The sequence below is a fragment of the Macrobrachium nipponense genome, chromosome 34 (genome assembly GCF_015104395.2).
Source record: "Macrobrachium nipponense isolate FS-2020 chromosome 34, ASM1510439v2, whole genome shotgun sequence".
NCBI lineage: Eukaryota > Metazoa > Arthropoda > Malacostraca > Decapoda > Palaemonidae > Macrobrachium > Macrobrachium nipponense.
In genome coordinates this window covers 13,254,072-13,269,349 of record NC_061095.1, presented here as the reverse complement: position 1 = coordinate 13,269,349, position 15,278 = coordinate 13,254,072, and the positions used below count along the sequence as shown (strand labels likewise).

The following is a 15,278-nucleotide window of genomic DNA, read 5'->3' as shown; positions in this document are numbered from 1 at the left end:
CCTGGGCGGAGGTCTGTAAACAGGTGTTTACCGACCGGCGACAGAAAAAAATATGAATAGAAAATGGGAATGGTTCCTGATATCCGCCTCCCAGCGGCGGGAATGGGTACTACCACCTGGCCGCCCACTGCGTGTGCCGCGAGTTTTGAAATTCTGTCGGACTTCGGAGAATACAGCTATATATATATCTGCCAAGTAAGTCTCATGAACAAACTGAAGTTTTTACTACAGAAGAGCTCTCTATAAACAATGTTTTACAATTTGTCACAATATATAAAGTATGGCACTAAACAAAAATATATTTAACTAATTTTGTATTACGTCCTATAATTGTCTAAATCAACACTCGCACTTACTGTTAACAAACAACTTACCTTTCAAAAAATGCAAATAAAAATATAAGCAAGCAAGAAAGTCAAACATAAGGGAGAACACAATTATACAGTAAAGTATTCCATTTATAAACCAAACCAAAAAAAAATTAAAAAGATGCAGTGCATAGAAAGGATACAGCAGTGAGCTTGTGCCCTGAGTGCAGCTTCTCTTGCACGTGTGGTGTAAGCTCCATGATTGGTGCCAAACTGTTGATGTGCACCAATTAATCACTTACATCTGATGAAGGAAAACAAAATCATCAGTGTCCAGTTAACATGCACCATTACAAGCAATACCCTCCTTTAAAGCTTATAAATTTCACCAATGCAATACAATACGTATCTGTATTACCATATACGTACCATCAAAATATATAATTATGGTTACAATAGTCTCATGCTTAAAATTTTAAATATATCAACCAAAAACATAGAAAGTGAAACTAAAATGAGTTGAAAATAGTTGTCAATATCAGTCTGACATACAAGGCATTATTTGACTTGTAATAAGGTTACTTATTATTGTCTTGTTGTTGTTCTGGGACTATACAAATACCATACCCTACTAATTGCTCATTACACTTTTAAACATGTCAGTTAACCACTGTACACCAACAATGCTTAAGTTTTTTCAGTTTTGACATTTTAATAAGAGCTTATAATTTTAACATCAAAATACTCATCAAACCACAGTCAAATCCTTGTCACTTCCGCTAGCTTGACTGCCATTACTAACACAATAACAATACCGTTGGTTTGGTGTTCTGGTTAAGCAAATCACAATTAAGTCATTTATTATTACTTCAAAAAAAGTCCAGTATCAAAAGTTTTTAATATAATTTAGATTTTTCATAGATATACAAACCTGATGTATTTTATATATGGATACCTCCACAAAAGTAGGTGTGGTCGTTGAAGCAGCATATACAAGGTAGTAGTTCATTAGCCATAGATGAGCGAGGAAGTTGGGTACTCATTATCACATCCATTAAGCAGTATTTTTTTTTCTTTTTCTTCAGCAATAGGGACAATTGCAATTAGTCAGAGATAGGACTATGATAAAATACTGCAGGTCTGCATACGTATTGCAAGAAGTGCAAATCACTGTATCTTGAACATTTGTGATTTTACAGTCACACGCCTTAGGCAGAGGTCATGGCTGGTATGGATCTTCCACCAAAGCATGTCGGTTTCCTGGTCATGTGTGTGAACAAGGAAAGGAAGATCTATAGGCACCTGCACATCATGGCATATGTAATGTCAAGAACAACAGAGCCCTGTAAAAGAATTTGGTTTGTCAATGACCACATTCCTAGAAAATAGATCTTAGGTTTCTCATGTGAAATGGGAAGACCAGCTTGGAGGGTAGTAAAACATTGCAGAGTCCCAAATAAGTGGTCTACCATTTGTTAATGCCCATCCCCACCTTGCTAAAAAGCTAAAGAGAGGGGGACAAAGGGAGCACCTTTCAATTAACAAAAGTCAATGTTTGGAAGCATTGATACATAACTAACCTACATCTGGCCCAACCAGCAGGTATACAGCTGTTGACTACTGGAAAAAAAGATGACAGAATGAGGGAAAGAATGAAATCCAACTTTCCTCCAACCTTTCAACACAAAAACCTCAGGTAAAATACTGTTCTGTCCTAGTAGCACTTGGGCGCTACATAAGTTGTGCAGCCATCAGAAGTCCTATGGAATATGTGATTTTGGCATAAAGCCAAGTACTGGGACCCACAGAGTCATTCAGCACTTTGATGACAATGAATGAAACTGGAAATATGAGTTTAATGGGAATTATATAAATAATTAGTTTAATAGAAATCATATAAATAACGAGTCTAAAATAGTCCTATGGAGAAAGTATCCAAGGGCTTGTGAGCCAAACCCATCAGATAAAAAAAAGTACAGGTACATTGTTTTGCAGTGCCTTGCCAGATGGTTCATATGTTCACTTAATGACCTCCCAAAGACAGAATGAGTTCTTGGTAACTTAACTCTAATGCTTGCCTGTAATAATGAACAGTTATGTAATAATGAACAGTCATTGCCACTTGGGCCTAAGATGTTCAGTCCTGTGCACGTAGTAGTAGCATGAAATGAGCAATGGACATGCAATATACTACCTGCTCTCTTCACCAATATGTTACAGACAATTGTTTTGCTAAAGTATAACATTTATCTATAGCGCCTCCCTCAGGAATTCATATGGTTTCTGGGAAAGACTGAAGATGAAAAATAGTACAAACTACTCTGGTAAACACAACTGTTACAAGCTTTTCAAGAGCTTGCAAACCCTTAAGCCAAAAGATCTATGCAAGGTCTTAGCAACAGAACTTAACAACAGAAATAAAGAAGCTTACTCAGCAGAGGCAGACTAGAAACTGCTGTCCTCCTGACTACCCAAAATCTGCACAACCCCATAAAAAAAACCTCTCACTTGCGACAGATACTGTATACTATGTAGTTTAGTCTGCAGCCATGAAGCATGGTAGTAGCTGACGAAGCAGTGTGGACCATAGAGGCAACCCTCTTGGTGCCTCAACAAGACCACCCAGCAGACTAAATTTCAATCAGCTTGTGGCAAGCAAGAAGCAAACAAGGTCATTCTGTGAATGGTATTGACAGCACTCAGCTCATCACTCAACAGACCAATCAGAACGGTGGAAAATAAATGCTAAGGTTGTCCAACAGTGTGCAACTAAGTGACCATCAACTGATCTTAAAATGTGTGCAGAAACAAACTGTTCTGATCAGCCACACTGTACCTATTCTTCCCTAAAAGTGGGCGGGGCAATCTACATACACCCGAAACAATAGAGTGCTATCGCAATTTCCAAAACTTTTCAAATTTTTAGCTGCCGTTGCGTTAAAAACTTATAGCTGAGTAATTACTTGGTAAATTACTTATATAAAACTACCTCTTTGTGGTTTTTATGTGCCTGACAACTTTCATATTCACCTCTTAACATAAAGGGTTGGTCAACCCATTACTCCTATATCTAGTAATGAACAGAGAAGCCAATCTACAGAATTAGCTTAAAGGTTAAATAAAGTGAGAGCCAGTCCTACTTTTGTTTCGGTATTTCTACAGAAGCAGTCCGCACGGATGGCAAGGAATGTAACCGCGGATACGACATCCACTAGGGATTGGGGCGTCCAATGTATTTCGCAGTGTTTAGTACTGGCCCCTGGGGGGTTAATTACAGTCGTCCGAATAAATTACTTAAAATTCTTGTTCAGTAAATAAAACTGCATAGAAAAACCGCAACTGCCATAGTCTAGGTTGCCGCGGATAAGTACCCTAGATCTACCTTTGTTTCTTGTAGTAAACCCACCCAAAAACCACATGGGAGGCAGGGATATTGCCATTATCATTCGATATTGGAGAATGTCTCAACTTAACAATGCATTAAAAAATGACAATTTGTCCAAAATTGCATTTTTCCTAACTATACAAACCTGAGGTCCTTTTACAATAGGAAGGTACTAGCGGCAGCTGGATAGGTCGTAAGCTTTCGAACAAGGGGTTCGGTAGTTAACTGCTTGTCCGACAGGCGCGCGCGCGCGACTGGGAGGTAAACAAATCACTTTTGCTTTTGGCCCAAGCAAAAAACTGCAGAGTGAGGGGTGGCATGAGGTGGGGCTATGTGTAAAAGGACCTTAGGTTTGTATAGTTAGGAAAAATGCAATTTTGGACAAATTGTCATTTGTTCCGACACGGCATACAAACCTTCGGTCCTTTTACAATAGGAAGACTCACTTCTTGGTGGGTGGAATCTGAGTCTTTTGTGAACAGACTGGTGTTCGCCCAACCTTGGAAGCCTCCCTGGTCGTAAGAGCGAGGGGGGAGGATTCCAAGTCCTCTGGTCCGATTGATCGGGGTGTGCACCGCAGGATCAATGGTCAGACCTCTGGACCGAGTACTAAGAGAGAGGCAAGCGTATCTCTTCGTACCAGCAATGTAAGAACTTGTTCCTGTACAGGAGCAAATATAAAGTCATGGGTTTGACTCTTGTAGGCATCCACTTCCCCCCCCTTGTAGGAGGAAGTGGTGGATATTCTGCTCCTATCCTAGTGAAAGGGGATAGGATGCTCTGTCATATAGCTCACGTGCATCTCGTCCTCATCAGCGTAGTGACGACCGTGGCCTCTGCCCACAGGTAGAGGAGGAGGAAAAGACGGGAAGAGGGAGCCAGTCACTCACTCATTCACATCCATCCACACAGTCACACCAGGACTCGATGCTGTTTCAGCCTGCGAGGGTCTGGGTTTGCTACACAACTGTTGAGCAGCCACCACGGGTCCCAAGGAAAAGGTATCCAAGGACCTGTGGGCAATATCCCTGAAGGTAGAAGGACGTAAAGGTAGTCTGGTTAGACCAGACCCCTGCCTTCAGGACCTGCGCCACGGAGAAGTTGCTTACGAAACGCCAACGAGGGGCCAATACTTCTGACTTCGTGAGCTCTCGGACGGGTGGACGTACGGATGTCGTCACTACCATCAGCCTCATACGCCCTCCTGATGACCTCACGCAGCCAGAATGAAAGTGTGTTCTTGGATACTTCTTTCTTGGTTACCCCGGTGCTAACGAAGAGGCGTCGACACTCAGGCCTGAGGTGTCGAGTTCTCTTCAGATAGCGCCGTAGCGCCCTCACAGGACAAAGCAGCATCTCATCCGCATCATTATCGGTGAAGTCCATTAGGGAGGGAATCGTGAATGACTCGAACCTGTCGTCAGGGATCGACGGTTTCTGAGTCTTCGCAACGAAGTTCGGGACGAAATCGAGGCGTCACAGATCCCCATCCCCTGGGAGTGTCGTACATCATAGGAAAGACCATGAAGTTCCCCTACTCTCTTCGCCGATGCCAGGGCCAGCAAGAAGAAGAGGGTCTTGAGGGTCAGATCCCTGTCTGACGACTCTCAGTGGCTCGAACGGACTGTTCGAGTCAAACTCCTAAGGACGAGAGTCACATCCCACGCAAGGGGGCTGAGTTCCCTGGGTGGGCAAGACCTTTCGAAGAAAAACGAGGAAATCCGCTACCTGGCTGAAGAGTGGCTCTGAGAGGAGATAGACCCCGTCTACGACACCAACACAGAAGACGGCCCACTTCCCTGGTACACAGCTGCAGAGGACTGACGGACGTTTCCAGCCATCTCTGTTGCTGCGCTACGAGAAAAGCCTCTCGTTCGCAAGAGATGGTGGATAACAGCCAGCCGTGAAGACGTAGGACTGGACTGCTCGGTGGTACCGCTCGACGTGTGGCTGGGCGAGAAGGTTGTGCCAAGGGGGAATCTCTCTCAGTTCTCCTGCGAGAAGAGCCAGCAGGTCCGGATACCAAATGGCCTGTGGCCATTTGGGAGCCACCAGGATCATCCTGATTATTCGGGTGACCAGTGCTCGACTGATCACCTTGCGAATCAGGCTGAACGGGGGAAAGGCATAGGCGAAGAGGTTGTCCCACGGGTGTTGAAGAGCGTCCTCTGCAGCTGCCCATGGGTCCGGCACGGCGAGAAGAACACCTGGAGCTTCCTGTTGTGCCGGTGGCGAACAGATCCACGACTGGTCGCCCCCATAGGTCGAAGAGCCTTTCTTTCCACCACGTCCTGGTGTAAGAGACCATTCGGTCCCTATCACCTGATCCCGACGGCTGAGCGTGTCTGCTACTACATTCCTCTTCCCTGGAATGTAGCGTGCCGACAGCTCTATTGAGTGTGCCTCGGCCCACTCGTGCACCTGCCGAGTCAACTGGTACAACGGGAGAGAGACTAGGCCCCCTGTTTGTTGACCGTAGGCCACTACCGTGGTGTTGTCGCACATCAACACCACTGAGTGTCCCACCAAGCGGTACCTGGAACTCTTGGAGAGCGAGGAACGCTGCCTTGAGTTCCAGTACATTGATGTGAAGGTGCTTGTCGTTTCTCGTCCCACACTCCTGAAGTCAGCAACTCCTCCAGGTGTGCGCCCCATCCCTCGGTCGATGCGTCTGAGAAACAGCTGCATGTCCGGGGGGGAGTGCGCAGAGGCACTCCTCTTAAGAGGTTCCTGTCGTCCAGCCACCAGGCTAGATCCTGCCTCACCTCCGGTGTCAGTGACACTGGAAAGCTTGGGGAATCCGTCGCCTGCGACCAACTCTCCTTTAGCCTCCACTGAAGAGACCGCAGGTGAAGACGCCCGTGAGGGACTAACTTCTCGAGTGACGACAGGTGTCCGATCACGACTTGCCATCGCTGAGCTACCTGCTCCTGCCGAGACAGGAACTGGTTGGCTGCCTCCCTGAATCTGCTGATCCGCGAGTCTGCGGGGAAAGACTCGCCCTGCTACCGTGTCGATCAGCATTACCCAGGTACTTCATCCTCTGCTTGGGCTCGAGATCGGACTTTTCGTAAAGTTTCACAACGATCCCAAGATCGCGACAGAACTCGAGCAAGTCGATCCCTGTCCTGTAGCAACTGCGAGCGGGAGCTCGCCAGGACTAACCAATCGTCGAGATACCTCATCAGACGTATCCCGTGCGAATGGGCCCAAGCAGACACCAGAGTGAACACTCGCTGAACACCTGTGGGGCGGTTGAGAGACCGAAGACAAAGTGCCCACTGAAATTGGTACAACCGTACCCCGTCGAGGATGAAAGCGGAGGTATTTTCTGGAGGACTGATGAATGGGTATTTGGAAATACGCATCCTTCAAGTCCACCGAAAGCATGAAATCGTTCTCCCCTGATGGAGTCGAGCACTGAGCGTGCCGTCTCCATCGTGAACCGGGTCTGGCGAACAAACCGGTTCAGGGGAGAGAGATCTATCACCGGGCGCCAGCCTCCCGTAGACTTTTCCACCAGGAAGAGTCGACTGTAAAAGCCCGGTGACTGATCCGTGACGATTTCTACAGCTCTCTTGCTCAGCATGGTCTTGATCTCCTGTCTCAGTGCTACGTCCTCGATGACCCTGGAACGTACGACTGCTGTTGGACCGGGTGGAGGTGAGGGGTGGCCGAGATTCGAAGGGTAATTATATATCCCTCCCGAAGGACATCTACAAATCCAGGTCTCGGCGCCGTAGCGCTGCCAAGTTGCCCAATGGCTGGCCAGGCACCCCCCCACTTCCGGCAGCAGGTGAGGGGGTGACGCCGTCCCTAGCGTTTCCCCCACTTTCTTCGACTTCTTCCCAGAGCCTCCACGGGAGGAGGAGGGCTGGGAGGAGGGCTGGTTACGGCTCCCCTTGGTAGAAGTCGAAGAAGACAGAGTCTTTCCCCGGGGCTTCGACGCAGCTACCGTCTTAGCCACCGAGGAAGCGCTAGCCGAGCTCTTAGACTTGGCCGCAGTCCGAGGCTGCCCAGAAGCCTTCGAGACTGCCTGGTGTACCAGACGGTCACTGTCGTCAGTGCGCCGTCTGTCCACCGCAGCGTCCACCATCTCTCCTGAAAGAGAGACGTGGAACTCCGTAAAGGTCCGTTGCGAAGTCCCAACGCCGCTTCACGCCCGGCCGCCCTGGAAACCCGCGAGTAAGGACGGCGTCCCTTCGTCGGAGAACCAGGTTGGCCCACAGGTTCACCGTCTGGTGGGCAAGGAAGGAGATGGCTCTTCCTCCAGACTGGCAAAGTCTCCTAAAGGCCGAGTCATCTTCAGGAGAAATTCCCCCGGAGTTGGCTGTGACCTTCAGATTACTGTGAGGGACCACAGATCTAGCCAGGAGACGGCCTGGAAAGCTGCCATGGCGGTAGATTCAGGCCGAGTGCCTCTTGCTGCGAGAACCATAGGTTCTCGGACAGGAGCTGCTGCAGACACACACCCGGAGTCAGCCTGGCTAACTCCGGGTTCACCTGTTTGGGCGGCATCGGGTCTTCAGATGGCACGTAAAAACGCCGCTGTCGCAGCAGAGGAGGCGGAAGCAGCTTGCTCGACCTCCAGACTGGAGCGAACCGTCTTGGTCCGGAAACAAGCGATTCAACCTGGTCCAGCACTGAGTCTGCAAGCTCGGAACGCGGCAAACCCACCGTCGGTCTGGGTTCCCTCTTCGGGCCCCAGAACGACTCGAGCCGGACGTGGGCTCGGATGGTGGGAGCGGCGATCCTTCCCGAGGTCGTTGTGCTGACGAATCAGCGCAATAACCTCGGCAAAGTTCCTCTGGATCTCAGGAGTGACTGCGTCCTGCGGAGTCGGACCCATCCAGTCCCTCAAACAGGAGCATCTCCCGAGACCCTCCTCCCTCAAGGGGAGGAACAGCGACAGACCCCTCTCGGTCTCCTCCAACCACTTGTGCGTACCTGACCTGGCCTGGGTTCCTCACGAGAAACCGGGCCTTGGTACGTACCTACGACGGGGGTGGTGGGATTACCTGAGGGGCGCCACCCCCTCACCGATCACTCCCTCAAATACCTCGCCCCTCCCGGTGTAACCCGAGGAGGTTGAAGGTATGGGAGAGGCAGACCTGACGCTCCCTCCTCGCTCGCTGCAGAAAAACCATCGGGCTGGAAGACTGCCGGCGATCGTCAACCCGCGGTGGCGATCGAGCTGCAGACCCTAGTCGAGCCGTCTCGCTGTGGAGAACGGCTGGACCGAGAACAGCGGCCCCGGTCTCGTGTGTCAGAAGAGCTGGTGCTGGTCGCCGTACCCGATCGCTCTCTGTGCGAGTGACGGTCAGGCGACCGGCGAGCTCTACTGTCACGGTGAGACCGGTGTGCGTGTCCTCACGGCCGCGTCAGTTCGCTGGTTACCAGCCGTGGCTGGTGCCGGCGAACGGGGGGACCTCTTCCCAGCCTCAGCCCGTGGCCGGTCATGGACCGTCACGTCCGCCCGGGTAGCCAGCTGCTCGCCACGAGAGCGGAGAAGCTGGTCTGGTGAGAGTCGCGTGAGCGGCTGTCACCAGTCTTCCGCTCCCGTGCCGTGAACCTGACGCTGAGCGGACTCAGAGGTCTGGTTCCTGGCTGCACGGTCGCTGTTAGGCGACCGTACACTCGGTACCTCTCGCGGAACGAGAGGCCGATACGGATCCTGCTGCCCGTGGCCGAACCACTAACAGCAGGTGAGGAAGTGCCGGTGTTAGCCCGGCACTCCTCTGGTACCCCCGTAGTCTTCTTCCTCGCGGAAGAAGAGACGGGTCCTCCCCCGAAGGAGCAGGGTGACCAGCGGAAGAAACCCCCCGTCTCACCAGAGCGAGACGGGCCCTTAGAAGTTCCCGAAGGAGACTTCTTAGGGGGGGGGAGGCGACCTCCTTTTCTTCGGCGGGGGAGAGCCTTTAGAAAGAAAAGAAGGGGAAGAGGCGGCAGACGACGACGAAGAAGACGACGACGACACCTTCTTCCTCTTTCTTCTTGTTCTTCTTCGTCAACTCCTCCAGGACCGACGTACAGATCTGTCATCCAGAGCGGAGCCGGGGCTGCTGTTGCCGAAGCAACAGGGCCCGGACGCACCTGTCCGAACAGATCAGCATCGGGAGCAGCGGGGCCAGGAACAGGAACAACGTCAGCAGGTGCAGGCATCACAGGAACAGCAGTAGAGACGGCAGGGGCAGGTACAGGAACAGCAGCAGTGGTCATCAACGTCACGTCCGAGAACGGCGGCTGGGCAGGTACGGCAGGTACGGCAGGCTGTGCAGGCTGTCCAGTTTGGACGGACCAGCGGCACAGACATCCTTGGTACTGGTGGGAGGTCCAGGGGGGGGCGAGCTCTTCGGGCACACGAAGTCCGGTCGCGGCAGCACGGCAAACCCAGGTGGCGGCATCACACTCCCCCGTGATACGGCGACTGGCCCCTGCACCGATGTAGTAGGTGTTACAGAAGAACCGCGTGCGGGGGTGTACACCAGGGTGAGGAAGTGAAGCGTAGCCAGGTGTTGTAAGGGTCGTGGTGGTGGTCGTAACCGTCGCATGAGTGACCGCCACGGAGCCAGCGAGATGGTAGAGCAGCCCCTGACACTGGCACGCCCTGCAGCCCCAACGATGCCCACACCTGTCCGAGGCTCCGTCCTTCGCGGCAACCGCACCTGAGGAAGGCAAAGTCGGTGATTAGCAGGCTCCTCTACCCGCTCGCCCGAAGACGAACGGATAGAGGACCCAGAGTACAACTCGACGTCAGGGTATCTAGCGCCCTCCTCCACACTCGACAAGTCAGGTGAGGAGAAGGACCTAGAAACCCCCCCCCGAAGGGGAAGGCGCCAAACGTGGAAGCTGAGCGGGCGGCAGGAAAGACGACGAAGTGTCCGTAACCAAAGGAGTCGCGGGAGAGCTTTCCGACGACTCCTTTGCAGGCCTTCGCTTCTTCCTGCCCTCATACAAAGTCCACTGCGCCTCCGACCAATTATTACAAACTTCACATGGTCGGCTCGGGCTCGGATTCGCGTTCCCGCCCGCCCCAGACAGCCGCGGGAAGCGCACAAAACATGTGGGTCAATTTCCGGGAATGAGCGGAACTTCCCGCATTTACGCCCTTCGGTACCCGGGCATAGTCTCCGTGGGGTAGCGAGGCGAGGAGATTCCATAATTGACCAAAATATCACAATTCAATGAAAAAAGAGAAATGATTGTACTTACAATGATTCTTTCATACACAAACACAACCATATACTTAAGGAAAGCAAACGACGAGAAGCGGGCAGAGAGCGTCGAACACACACGTCTACTCGCTGTGAGGCCGAAAGCAAAAGTGATTTGTTTACCTCCCAGTCGCGCGCGCGCGCCTGTCGGACAAGCAGTTAACTACCGAACCCCTTGTTCGAAAGCTTACGACCTATCCAGCTGCCGCTAGTACCTTCCTATTGTAAAAGGACCGAAGGTTTGTATGCCGTGTCGGAACAAATATCTATAGTTGCAAGAGTCTTGAAATGGGAAAACAAATCCACAGTTATGTATGGGTACAAATACTTATAGTAGTATTTAACAATGAATCTAAACAGATTTTGGGAATGTTGGATTCCCTTTGTACCCATACCTACATACTTGTGGATTTGTTACTCCATAAGAATGCAATTTTTGTAGATATAATTCATCAGTGACCCTCAACTCCGCACGGACTCCAAGGAACATTCCTGTGAATATGACAGTTAACCCCCCAAAATTAATGGTAAATTCTTAATAAGCAACCCAAATATTGTAGGACTGTAGTAAAACTAATTTCCCAAAAAAAATACAAAATGCGGAGTTATTAGGGTGAAATACTGAACGGCCGGCCTCCACCTTAGTGCGACCACCTTCCCAAAAAAGTACAGGGTGGTTCAAAAGTCTTGTTAACCCTACCAAAAAGTACCAACAATAGAGGGACAAGTATTGCAATAATACAAAACGCATATCCTGGATTCTGTTTATTCTTGTTACCCCTAAATATTATTTCAATTTTCATAATTTTTTGTCCTAATAATATTTCATTTTTTTATTTCAGATGGCTGAAACCAAATAAACTGAATACATTACATCTTCTTTTCTATTACTATATTACTTGTTCTTCTATAGTTTCAGTGTTCTTATTTTGTTCTATTGTTCTTAACAGTACATACATAAACTGAATCCAGGATATGTATTTTATTATTGCAATATTGTATTATTGCAATACTAGCACCTCTATTGTTAATATTTTTTGGTAGGGGTAACAAGACTTTTGGACCACCCTGTAATTTAACACGTCCTGTAACCCAGGAAAGACATTAGTCAAGAACCAGCATCCATCAAAGCAACACCTCGAGACCTCTACTTTCCTCCCAAAGTAAGTTTTTTCTCCTAAGTCACAAATTAAGGCCATAATTTCTGATTTTCGGCAAGGTGGTCACACTAAGGTAGAATCCGGCCACACTGTATTTTACCCTACCTAGATCTACCACAAGCTACGAAATGCTAAACTAAAGGGACTATTCACAACGACGTGATCTGCTTTTTTTCCTCCCATTCTGCAAGCTAGCATGATCAGCTAAAGCAGCCTCATTTTTTTAGGTATTTCTACATTAGTATTCTGCACGGACAGCAAGGAACGTAACCGCGGATACGACATCCACTGGGGATTGGGGCATCCAATGTATTTCGCCATGTTTAGTACTAGCCCCGGGGGGTTAATTACAGTCATCCGAATAAATACTATTTAAAATTCTGGTAATTCTTCAGAAGCAGTCCGCACTGGATATTAAAATAAATAATCACCTACATGGAAAGAGCATGTGAAAAGCAATATAAAAAGCATAGTCATTATATGAGAGATTGAACGGGGTGGAATTAAATGAGCTTGATAAGTTTTTACCTCGAATTTTTCCTAAGTCGGGAGAGGTGTTTCCTCTACGGTAATGTTTACTTTTAATGAGCTCTCTAACTTATTTTCTTACGCAAAACAACCAGAAAGGAGTGCTTTGCTGCAATAATAATAATTGGGAGCACCTACTGATTCGCGGGCCCACTCGACCGCCGACCGAAATCGGCAGAAGAATACCAAAACCCATATGGCGGCGATACCAAAACAACAAACAAAGTAAGGAGCGACTACATATCGGCGACCATCGATTTATGTGTGCTGTCAGTAAGGCCGTAGCGGAACGGCGCTTCGCGCCTTATCCGCATATTTAAAGATTCTTGGCAAGCACGGTATGTACGGCAAGAGGTAATGTTGCGCTGCGCGCGCTACCCACAGGGTTTACAGTAAGGCTACTTACCGTGGCAGATAGATTTGGGTGTCGCATCGCTTACGCCGACGTCCTTTCGTCACTACAGAGCGATCATACCTAAAGGCGTTCCTGTTGTAGTCGATCCGACAAGTAGCTCCACAACACTCGCAGTTTTTTTGGCTGTAGAATTAAATTATGTCTCTGAGCATATTCAATCACAACTTCTTTACCACCACCACTAGACAAATAATGATAAAATTTACCGTAACCCACATTGCACTGCAAACAATCGGTAGGAAATCGAAGGTCTCTGTCAAAATTAATGCCAGAAGGGCCAGCCACTACCTCTTCCATAGCTACAGGAAGACAAAATGCCGTTTTTGCTTCATTTTTCGAGTATTCAGTCCAAACAAGGAATACCAGGTGGACACTGGTAACAAGCTAACTTTATTACTCCACTGAAAGATGCTGGTGAAACTTAGTTTTCGACTAAAGTCGTTCGTAATTGGTTATGAACCCCATGACGTCATAACGATGTCACACCTCTCAGCCAATAATGAGTAACTGGAACTGCTTTTGTTTGCGTAAGAAAGTAAGTTAGAGGGCTCATTAAAAGTAAACATTACCATAGAGGAAACACCTCTCCCGACTTAGGAAAAATTCGAGGTAAAAACTTATCAAGCTCATTTAATTCCACCCCGTTCAATCTCTCATATAATGACTATACTTTTTATATTGCTTTTCACATGCTCTTTCCATGTAGGCAATTATTTATTTTAATATCCAGTGCGGATTGCTTCTAAAGAATTACCAAAATTCTTGTTCAGTAGGTAAAACTGCATAGAAAAACCGCAACTGCCATAGTCTAGGTCGCCGCGGATAAGTACCCTAGATCTACCATTTTTTATTCAACCAATCCCACGAAATACGACTGCCGTGGCAATAGAAGGTAACCGTCTTGCCTGACAAATCTATGGTTCTACTTCCCTAATCTAACCTGCAGGTTAAGCTGCCTTACCTAAGTAACTTACTGACACTGACAGTTTGTGGCCTAGGCTGGGTACCCTAGGCCACAAACTGTCAGTGACATTAACCATGCTTGTGGTAACCTTTCCAAATTAGTCCTTACTGATAACTTATTAACAAACCGTAACTGTAATCATAGCCTAACTACCTGTAATACATATTCTACATACATTACCTATTTAGCGTAGCCTAAGGCCATAGAGTATCATTCAAGGCAGTTTTAGTCGCAGCACATTGGCAACCCTAGTAACTTCCACAGTCTTTAATTACCTCTGCCTTTACGATATTACTACTAATCTGAAGTGAAATCTGTCTACATAGTAGTTATACATCAATACAAACTACACACATGTAATAGGTAAACAACTTACCTGTCTCACTAATAGTTGCACCCCAACACCGAACACGGGCACACCTCTTACACTCTGACCGACTTGTCAGTTGTCAAAGTCAAAAATGAAGACGACAACAAAGTCCAAACTTTTTCGTACTAGTTCAGAATAGTTAAGAGCTATCGAATGTTGGTGGAAAATTAAAAACTAATTTTAAATTATAACCTCGCGAGTGCTGTAACTGATAGAGAACAAATTCATATGTTACCTTTTCTGAATTGAAATAAGTCTTTTTTCAAAGACTGTGTATTACACGTTCGAAAATTAAGGAATGGTAAACAATCTTCACCTTGCGTCAATAGTAAATTAGTATTGTAGTTGAAGACAAAATAATTGTCCTATGCAAAACCGAACTTTAAACAACAGCACAATATGTTTATGTCACTCCCATTGAAGAAATACATTAAAAGTTAACAGCGAATTTTACTTCTAAAATACAGAATCGCCATTTACTGCATCGTTATACTTACCAGACAAGTGCGAGGTACCTTTACACAGATGTGCAGTTTGAAATAGTTCTGGTGATAAGACTGAGTAAACGAAACTCAATTCTAGTCCAATCAGTATCTTGTAACCTTCCTTAGGTACGTAACAAACATTGTATTCAAGTGCGTCACACTGTCGTCTCAAGGTTGTTGTTTTACGGACCACTGCTAAAGTGAATGCATGCATCAAAGAGCAACCACTGTAAATTTTCAAGTCATGTTCAGAAATCTAGCACGCAAACTTTTTTTTTTTTTTTTCATCTGTAACGAAAGTTATCCTTCATCTGTCATATACATCAAATAAAGTATTCGTTGTGATATGGCTGTTTAATATGTTTTCATCTGTAGTAGCCCTTAAATTGCGGTAGCACCACAAATATGGCCTTGAGGGATTTTGGGTGGGTAGGGGGCGGGGGCTGGGG

The 15,278-nt window shown here is 47.6% G+C and overlaps 1 long non-coding RNA gene across 1 annotated transcript; it reads right to left on the bottom strand.

Moving 5' to 3' along the window:
• Positions 1-488: 488 nt before the first annotated feature.
• On the bottom strand, positions 489-14,837 carry LOC135207909 (uncharacterized). Its single transcript, XR_010313081.1, has 3 exons — positions 14,351-14,837; positions 13,002-13,133; positions 489-612 (listed from the first exon to the last, which is right to left on the bottom strand). It is a non-coding gene; the product is annotated as an uncharacterized LOC135207909 (long non-coding RNA).
• Positions 14,838-15,278: the final 441 nt, after the last annotated feature.